We start from the raw sequence: 11,072 nt of genomic DNA on the forward strand, positions 1-11,072 counted from the left end.
ATATGGAAATGTCCTTGAATGTATTTTATGAATGCATTCATGCTACATCGACGACTGCTTTGGTGCCACCTCCTGCACCCGCACACAACTAACTGACTTCATCCACTTCAACACTAACTTCCATCCGGCACTCAAATACACCTGGACCATTTCCGACACTTCCCTACCATTCCTTGACCTCACTATCTCCATTGCAGGTGATAGACTTCTGACCGACATCCACTATAAACCCACTGACTCCCATGGCTATCTGCACTACACTTCTTCCCACCCTGCTTCCTGTAAGGACTCCATCCCCTACTCCCAATTCTTCCGTCTACGCCGCATCTGCTCTATGGATGAGGCGTTCCACACCAGGGCATCTGAAATGTCCTCATTATTCAGGGAGTGGGGGTTCCCCTCCTCCACCATAGATGAGGCTCGCACCAGGGTCTCTTCCATACCCCGCAACACTGCTCTCTCTCCCCATCCCCCCACTCGCATCAAGGGCAGAGTCCCCCTAGTCCTCGCCTTTCACCCCACCGGCCGTCACAGACAACATGTAATCCTCCGTCAGTTTCGCCACCTCCAACGTGACCCCACCACTCGCCACATCTTCCCATCTCCCCCCATATCTGCCTTCCGCAAAGACCGCTCCCTCCATAACTCCCTTGTCAATTCTTCCTTTCCCTCTCGTACCACCCCCTCCCCGGGCACTTTCCCTTGCAACCGCAAGAGATGCAACACTTGTCCCTTTACCTCCCCCCTCGACTCCGTTCAAGGACCCAAGCAGTCGTTCCAGGTGCGACAGAGGTTTACCTGCATCTCCTCCAACCTCATCTATTGCATCCGCTGCTCTAGATGTCAGCAGAACTATATCGGTGAGACCAAGCAGAGGTTGGGCGATCGTTTCGCCGAACACATCCGCTCGGTCCGCAATAACCAAGCTGACCTCCCGGTGGCTCAGCACTTCAACTCCCCCTCCCACTCCGTCTCCGACCTCTCTGTCCTGGGTCTCCTCCATGGCCACAGCGAGCAACACCGGAAATTGGAGGAACAGCACCTCATGTTCCGCTTGGGGAGTCTGCATCCTTGGGGCATGAACATTGAATTCTCCCAATTTTGTTAGCCCTTGCTGTCTCCTCCCCTTCCTCAGTCCCCCTGCTGTCTCCTCCCATTCCCCAGCCTTCGGGCTCCTCCTCCTTTTTCCTTTCTTGTCCCCGCCCCCCCCACCCCCGATCAGTCTGAGAAGGGTTTCGGCCCGAAACGTTGCCTATTTCCTTCGCTCTATAGATGCTGCTGCACCCGCTGAGTTTCTCCAGCTTTTTTGTGTACCATGCATTCTATGATATTTGTTCATGTATGTATATATTTATATTATGGTTTATGGACACACTTATCTGTTTTGTAGTAAATGCCTACTATGTTCTGTGTGCTGAAGCAAAGCAAGAATTTTATTGTCCTATACAGGGACACATGACAATAAACTCACTTGAACTTGAACTTGAACAAATAAATTTAGCTAATTCAAGTTGTGCATTTTACAAGAAGATTATTTCTCTGTCTAACTGAATAGATGCTGTTTGAGGGTGAGGGGACCCATTCATTAGTCTAAGCCGTGCTTTTTATGTCTTTATTCTCCCTCTCAAACCATATTGATTTTGTTTTCATAATCTTTTGAACCAAAATCATTACTCACTACTGCCCCCCTTTTCAAAATAACTAAAGACTAAACAAAAGATGAAAAACGTTTCTCTCTGATGTCTGTAAGTCAATTGTGTTTGGGTAGTCTCAGCGCCAATGTTAGCAAAGATGAGCCAACACAAAAACAAATTGACATTAACATAGAAACATAGAAAATAGGTGCAGGAGTAGGCCATTCGGCCCTTCGAGCCTGCACCGCCATTCAATATGATCATGGCTGATCATCCAACTCAGTATCCCATCCCTGCCTTCTCTCCATACCCCCTGATCCCTTTAGCCACAAGGGCCACATCTAACTCCCTCTTAAAAATAGCCAATGAACTGGCCTCAACTACCTTTAGTGGCAGAGAATTCCACAGATTCACCACTCTCTGTGTAAAAAATGATTTTCTCATCTCAGTCCTAAAAGACTTCCCTCTTATCCTTAAACTGTGACCCCTAGTTCTGGACTTCCCCAACATCGGAAATAATCTTCCTGCATCTTGCCTGTCCAACCCCTTAAGAATTTTGTAAGTTTCTATAAGATCCCCCCTCAATCTTCTAAATTCTAGCGTGTACAAGCCGAGTCTATCCAGTCTTTCTTCATATGAAAGTCCTGCTATCCCAGGAATCAGTCTGGTAAACCTTCTCTGTACTCCCATCATGGCAAGAATGTCTTTCCTCAAATTATGAGACCAAAACTGTACACAATACTCCAGGTGTGGTCTCAACTGCAGTAGAACCTCCCTGCTCTTATACTCAATTCCTTTTGCTATGAATGCTAACATACCATTCACTTTCTTCACTGCCTGCTGCACCTGCAATCCTGTTCTAGGTTTATATGGAGTTCAAAATGTGCTCCATATAGAAATGCTAAGGTGCTGTATAAGGGGTGATTATCAAAGACTGAAGGATTCAGGACCGATTCTGAGGGTAGGACAGAGTTAATTTATAATGGGAAGTGTGTGATACAGATCCCAGTCAGAAAATGCAGAAAATATTTTGTCCTGTGGAACTAATCATCATTACTTGAAGTATTGCACATAAATGTCACTTGATTAATTCTGATTTAATAACCTTTAATAATCTTTGCCCAGCTGGTTCACATGTAATAGATTGTAACATTCAGCTGCTTGTATGCAATAAGCACTTTAATTATTTCATGGAATATGAAAAAAACTCATAAGGGGGAGGTGATATTGTGAATTACAATATGCTTCAGAATTCTCTGGCAAATATTGAAGGGAATAATCTTCCACATCTCCTTATCAAATCAGCACATCTGCAATACACCTTCAACACGTGATTTTTAGGGCAATTCAATAGAAAAAAAAGCTTTGTTATATATTTTCTCAGAGTACACGTAGAAATGTCATTGTTGTTGCAAGCTCGGAATTTACAGATTAGTTTATTGTCATAAACCCCAGGGTGCAATGAAATTCCTTGTTCACGTGAAGCGCACTGAGTGCACAGTATGCAAGCAGTAATGATAAAAGCAATGACAATGGACATCAGCAGAATGCTGCAAGATTGCTGTGCAGAAACCAAGTAGCGCAAAAGAATATGGAATTTTACTTCGGAGTCACATGAGTTACTACGTGAAGAAGGGCTGTCCGTCTGCGTGCGCGTCATTACGTCTGAACGCGCACGACGGACTGGCAGAGGCACTGCGTCCTCTCAGCCATCGGGATGGGCAGGTAAGGAAAGTTGAACTACTTACCTGCGTTCTTTCGGGCTTGAAGATTTTTGTAGTTTCAGAGCCCAGATGTCGAGGAGACGGTCCGCGGGGATGTCGGCTGCCGAAGACCGCAGCATTCCCAGTAGCAGGCGACGGTCTTGCTCCCGACTTTAGCGCCGGCATCAGAACCGGCAGGAGATTTGGTGCAGGAGGAAGAGCTCCGTGGTGGTCCTGCGGGACGTAATACCACCCGCAAGTCTGACAAACCCGTTGACTCAGATGAGTCCGGGGAAGAGGGATACCCTCCCTCAATGGAGAGTGTCCGAGGACGACTTCTCCCACATGGAGCAACTTCTGGAGAAGTTGCCCAAACAATGATCTGCTCCGAAGGAGGGAGCAGTATCAGCACGGGGCCTACAGCAGGCCGTGCCAGCAGCCTCGCACATGGGGCAGCACAATGGCTTCCCCATTGGAGGGGGAAGTACATATGGAAGAAACCACTCTGAATCAGAGTACAAAAGAACAGGGGGGAAACCTTCCCAGCGACAAGCAGAATAAAGCAAGTAAGTAATTAAGTTTTACTTATATGGCACTGTTTAAGTCAACTCGCATTGACACCAAAGTGCTTTACATAAAATGAATAATAAGCCTCCATACAAACAAAAGAAAAGAAGTACTTCTGCAATCATCCAGGCTCCACTGGGTGCTTCCCTGGATGGGGATCTAGCTAATAATATCAATTAGCATCCTATCAACTTTAACACCTGGCCATGAAAGGAACCATGAACAGGTACCACCCCCCCCCCCCCCCCCCCCCCCCCCCCCCCCCCCCCCCCCCCCCAGCCTACTGTGCTTCCCTAAAGTAAAAATCCAGAAGGTATTAAACCTACGGGGTCTGCGATCACACATTTGCAGGAGGAGTGGAAGATGGACTCCTCACTGACAGAGAACAGGACACTATGGTACTATTGTGTAATGCCCACTTTGAGAGAAATTGTATTCGGAAGAATGCAATCAAACCATCAATTAACTCGAGATGTCATTGAGAAGTCACATACAGAACCTCACCAATTTATATCCAATATATTCCTCAAAAGAGAGAAAAGATGGAGGGTCTGCATCATTTTGGATCTTACGGAACTCAAAAAACATATGTGCAATATAAACGTTTCAAAATGGACAATATTGGAACAGCAACTCAGTTGGTTTCCAAAAATGGTCACATGGCCTGCATTGACCTCAAAGATGCATACTATTCGGTGGCTATTCACTAAGAGCAGGAGATATTTGAAGTTTAACTGGATGGCAGGGCTCTGCCAAATGGGTTGACATCAGCTCCTAGACTATTGACTAAACTACTGAAACCAATTCTGGGTCTACAAAGGTCTCAGAACCACATAGTAATGGCATATTTGGAGGACATTTTCTTTTTGGAGTCACCAAGAATTGACAGAAGCATCAGTCAAAGCAAACCAAAACCCTGTTTGAAAGACTTGGTTACCTCATCCATCCAGTTAAATCAAAATTGACACCTACAAGGGTAATTGATTACCTAGGATTTACTATCAAACACAGTAAATATGTTGGTGACTTTGCCTAGGGGCAAACGACAAGATTTGAGTAAGCCTGCTATGACCTGATAGTCAAATACTAGCCATCTATCAGGCAAACAACGAGTGTAATTGGCAAATAGTAGCTGCATTTCCAGCAGTACGTTACGGGCCTTTGCATTACCAGAATTTACAGCGAGCAAAGGAACGAACATTCAGATTCCATGCAGGCCAAATTGGCAAAACTATGGATTGCCAGCAGAGGCCATTATTGAATAACTATGGTGGATAACGAACGTGAGACAGCTCAAGGGAAATCTTGCTCAAAAGCCATCGGTGGTTCCTTAGACAATTGCAAGCGGCTAAGGATGGGGAGCCACAAACACAGTCTAGAGCTGTGAGGGCAGATGAAATGAGCAGGAGTCTGTAATTCCCCAACACATGGAATCAATTACCTAGAATTGTTGGGGGCACAATATGGACCCAAGGTTTTCTGTAGCAACATGCAACCTGTACTTGTTCAAATTCAGATTGATAACACCACAGCGGTTGCATATATCAATCACAAGGGTGGTGTAAAATCTGTATCTTGCGACAGATGGTCGAACCTCATTTGGCACTGGTGTACCGAGAGGAATATTTGGGTAACAGCAGTTTATCTACCAGGCAGATATAACACGGTGACAGATGTTTAATAAAAACACAGAATGGATGTCGAAATCGGGCAGTATTTAATGAAATAACTACACGATTTGGCATACCAGATATTGATCTGTTTGCATCTAGATTAAACCATCAGTTACCCAGATATGTGTCATGTGAGCTGGATCCAGGAGCAAAGGCAGTGGATGCTTTCTCCCTCAACAGGTGAGGAATGTTTATGTATGCTTTCCGCCAATTTGTCTCACAAACCGATGCTTGACCAAAATCAAGCAAGACTAAGCCACAGGCATATTGGTAATGCCAGATTGGCCTACTCATGCCTGGTTCCCAAAAAAATTTGGGAATTATAGTCCAGCCAGTTATGGCTGTACCCAAGAGCAGGGACCTCCTAGTGAACCCTGTTACAGGGAGCAATCATCCACTACATGAACGTATTAACTTGTTGGTCTGCAGATTCTGAGGAGGTAATTTCAAGGCAAAGGACGGTCCGAACAAGTACAACACAGTTCGGATAACGGATGTCTTGGAGTTCCTATCAACTCTGTACTATAACTATAAACAAAGTTATAGTGCAATCTATAGTGCCAGAGGCGCACTCTCCTCCTATCTGATGCTGGAAGCAGGGCATGGGTCGATAGGAATGCACCCCTTTACAACTAAATTCATGAAGGGAATTTATAATTTAATACCTCCCAGGCCAAGGTACACAGACACATGGGATGTGAGCGTGGTACTAACCCTACTTTGACAGTAGGGACCGCCTATAACTAACCCTGAATGTGGTATGCCGATGGCACTACTAACAGCACAAAGAGTCCAGACACTGCAAAAGCTACGGTTGGACTACATGACCACCAATATGAACAACATAACATTCATAATCAGGAACCTGATAAAACAGAGCAGGCCAGGAATGCCAAGGATGAAGATTCAGTTCTTGGCATATCCAGAGGACCAACGGTTGTGTGTGGTAACATACTAACACCACTATCTGAGAGTTACGGAGAACCTCAGAGGCTCAGAACAATCGGTCCTCATCAGCCATAAAAAACCACACCAGAAGGTGTCAACTCAAACCATCTCCAGATGGTCAAAGGAGGTAATGGCGGTAGCAGGAGTGAACATTTATATTGTTAAATCTCACTCCACCAGGGCTGCATCTACGTCGGCAGCAAGAGCTATGGACGTGCCCCTTGACGACATCCTAGTGGCTGCAGGATGGACGAATGAACGAACGGTCCACCGGTTTTATAACAAACCCATAACCGGACCGGGGATGTTTGCACGTACCATTTTAAGTTCTGTTCCCTAGTTTCCCTCCAAGGTTGGGAGGGGTAACTATTTAAAAAAAACGTTTTCTTTCATTTAAAGCATCAGTGTCTTTACTTAACTACGTAATGTCTGAATGCTTTAATGATTACACTCATCCATGGTCAATCCATTCAGTGTGTGACGCCTGGATTCGTAACCGGCGTAAAATCACAGAGCTTTGAAAACGTCACGTAGTCACTCACGTGACTCCGAAGTAAAATAGTAAGATTAAACGCGAACTTATCAGTTTGACGTTTGATCTTGATTTTATGAGGAGTTACGATGAGCGATTACGTGCCCACCGTTCCCACCCTCATACTATCAAGGTGATATGGACTGTGCACAATTGAGCTGCCTTGTTTTCTACAAATAAAATAGTCACTTCATTGAAATTCCTAAAAAAAACACTATTAAATGAAAGTGTTTCCTTTCCTTTTAAAAGATGAGGATTCCCATTGTTAAGTCTGCAACCAACTGCACTGGGTCCCAGCATTTCACTTCATCAGTAGGCTTTGTTATTGTTTATAGACTCTGATGGAAGTACATTAAAACATTACATAAGAATATAAGAAATAGAGGCAGAAGGAGGTTATTTGTCCCTTCTTGTCTGTCCTGCCTTTCTGGATGATCTTTGATATGAGCACCGCTTTCCAGTACTGAACCCACATACATTGGTTCCCTTAAGATCGATCAATTACAATCAAAAGCATGAAATTTCAAATTATCTGTTCTTCATCGCACTGCTAAAAAAAATGTGTACACTGACTGCCATATTTCACCAATGTTCACACAATAAAATAGTGCTGGATTATAAACATTTTTGTGAAAGATTTGGAGAAATGTGAGTGTTTCTTTCTTAACGTAGAAGCACCAACTAGCAGAAAAGTAGCAGATATACATTCCTTACCTCATAGAAATCACATAATTCTCTAGTTTGCATCTCAAATAGCAACACAAAGGTCAAGACAATACATGTCAAGGAAAATTACATTTTCAAAGCAATGGGGCAACAGAAAATTACATTTGTTAATGTTGCATTAACAAATATATATTGCCCATTAGTATATCCTATTGGAAGCATTATACTAAATTTAAAGGCATACGATATGATTATGGCTGCCTTAGGTCTCTCATAGATTTGCCACAGGCTGCCAACTAAAGGTCAGAAAATAAATCAGGCTCCAATAACCTAATCTATCACAGAATATGTTTTGTCCTGTTCAGCCACGTAACTAGAAGAATCCTCAATCAAGACAAAGTGACCATCGCGGGGAAGCAGAGGTACTATGTTGTAAAAATACATATGGTTCCCTTTCCATGTGAATAAGTGTATACCTTCAACATCATTACATTACATTGATACAAGCAATGGAAAATTGTATTGCTCTAACCAGTTGCCACCCCCAGTCAACGGGAAAGTGATGCTAGTAAATTGTCACGTCATAAATGAAAGGAAAAAGAAAATAATTTAAAAAAAATGTAAATATCAATCATACTCAATGCTTTCTCCCCAAATATTTTCAAATTTGCAGGAAAAGTCAATACATTTCTAAAAGGTAGCTTTGGTATTTACAGATTGTATCATTTGGAAGTTACTTTAGCATTTAGGTTCTGTATTGCAATAGCTGATCCATGGTAAATTAAAATTTATCGTAATTTGTTTTCGTACTAAGTCAGAAAAAATATATATTTTTAAAATTTATTTCAATTAACAACCTGTTTTCTATCTGCCTTTTCACCTTCGTGATGGTGAAAGAGATTTTCAAATGAAAGCTAAGTGTTTCCATATCTTTATTGAGGATGTAAAGTAAGCACTTAAATTGTTGTTTATGATTCCCATTAATATTATATATTCTCTCCAGATATTGTAAACAGCCACTTTAATCTTAATGAACCTACAAGATGCCAGTAAAACATAATCACAAGATTCTTACTATGAGCATAATAATTTCTTCTTAGCTTGTATTAACTGGAACATTAACGTTATAAATCAGGTCATGTCGAGATTATTGTCATGTACACAATTATGGTGAGATATTGGCACCATGAAAATCTTGCTTGCAGCAGCATCTCACAGGCACACAGACTCAGACAACACACAATCATAAATTATATGTAAATTAACATAAATTGTACAGCTCATAATTTAATAAGTGATAGGAGCAGAATTAGGCCATCCGGCCCATCACGTCTACTCCGCCATTCAATCACGGCTGATCTATCTCTCCCTACTAACTCCATTTTCCTGCCTTCTCCCCATAACCTCTGACACACATACTAATCAAAGTCATTGAAACATAGAAACATAAAAAAATATGTGCAGGAGGAGTCCATTTGGCCCAGCGAGCCAGCACTGTCATTCATTGTGATCATGGCTGATTATCCACAATCAGTAATCTGTGCCTACCTTCTACCCATATCCCTTCTCCCCATAGCCCCTAGAGCTATATATACTGCCTCTACTGCCTTCTGTGGCAGAGAATTCCACAAATTCACAACTCTCTTGCTGAAAAAGACTGTGGCCCCTGGTTCTGGACATTGGGAACATTTTTTCCTAGCTTCTCCAGTTCTTTTATAATTTTATGTTTCTATAAGATCCCCTCTCATCCTTCTAAATTCCAGTAAATACAAGTCCAGTCTTTCCAATCTTTCGGCATAGGACAGTCCCGCCATCCTAGGGATTAACCTCGTGAACCTATGCCTCACTGCCTCAAAATACAAGGAAGCCCTTCCTCAAATTAGGAGACTGAAATTGCGCACGATACTCCAGATGTGGTCTCACCAGGGCCCTTTTACTCCTACAGTATACTCAAATCCTCTCATTATGAAGGCCAACATGCCATTAGCTTTCTTCACTGCCTGCTGTACCGGCATGTTTACTTTCAGTGACTGGTGTCCAAGGACACCCAGGTCTCGTTGCACTTCCCTTTTTCCTAATCTGACACCATTGAGATAATAATCTTCCTCCTTGTTCTTTCCGCCAAAGTATATAACCTCGCATTTATCTACATTACTGTATACTGCAAGTCAGTGGAAAAGAAAAAGACTGTGCAAAAAAAAGAAGAAAATGAGTGCGAGGCACAATTAGAAAACAAGTCTATGGTAGTTTTCTGTTGCCGAGGAACGATTAGGGTTATACAGGTTGGTTCAAGAACCTGATGGCTGTAGGAAAGTAGATGTTCCTAAACCCGGTAGTGTGGAAATTAAGGCTTCTGCATCTCTTGCCCGATGGTAACAGCAAGATGAAGGCACGGCCTGGGTGGTCGGGTCCTTGACAATAGATGATGCCGCCTCATGTATTTGCTTTCGATGGTGGGATGGGAGGGTGTACTGTGCCCATTATGGTCTGGGCTGAGACCACCACTAGCTGCAGTCTCTTGCATTACTGTGCTATAGGTTGGCCAAAGTCCATGGTGCCTAATGATACATGGTAGATGGGATTTACATATCGTTGATCGGGACGTCAAGAAAGGCTTGAGAGTGGGTCAGGTTGGAGGGGGCAGTTCTGGGGAAGAGGGAGGTTCCACAGTCTAGGAGGTCGCATGCCTGTATCTGGGGAGCACATCAGCCAAGATCTCACGGACAAGCACGGGCACTCTACCCCTCGTACCGGCATCTGCAGTTCCTTACATCGAAAACATGAAGGTTTGTGTTTGCCGACACCAACGTTGTAACTTCTGGCCTTTATCCCCACCCCCCCCCCCCACACACACACACAGCCTGTGCACACTTACTACCTGCCACGCCTTGTCCTGCCTCACTTCACTTACAGCTTTCTCTCTCCCCTCCCCAACCTTTCTACAACCTGTCTGGGGAAGGGTCGCGTCCCGAGACGTCGCCTATCGTGTTCTCCAGACATGCTGCCCGAATTACTCCAGCATTTCGGAGTAACTCGGCGGGATTGGCAGCATCTCTGGGGAGAAGGAATGGGTGACCCTTGAGTCTGAAGAGAAGAAGGGTCTCGTTGGGCAAATTAGTGCTTTACATTGGGTGGAGGTACTATATGTTATACAACATTGGATCACAATGATTAAGTACCTTATGATGATCATTCCTTTTCTCGCATGTGCCTGTAAACTCCTTTTGTGTAAACCATTTGTTCCTTCTACGTCTCCCAAAACCAGTCACGTTTAAAGGTTGGGACGGCGACAAAGCCACGCTGACCGCCCTATATACTTCTCACATATTGCGCAGAGTGGCACTGCTGT

The sequence above is a fragment of the Leucoraja erinacea genome, chromosome 3, assembly GCF_028641065.1.
Source record: "Leucoraja erinacea ecotype New England chromosome 3, Leri_hhj_1, whole genome shotgun sequence".
Taxonomy (NCBI): Eukaryota; Metazoa; Chordata; class Chondrichthyes; order Rajiformes; family Rajidae; genus Leucoraja; species Leucoraja erinaceus.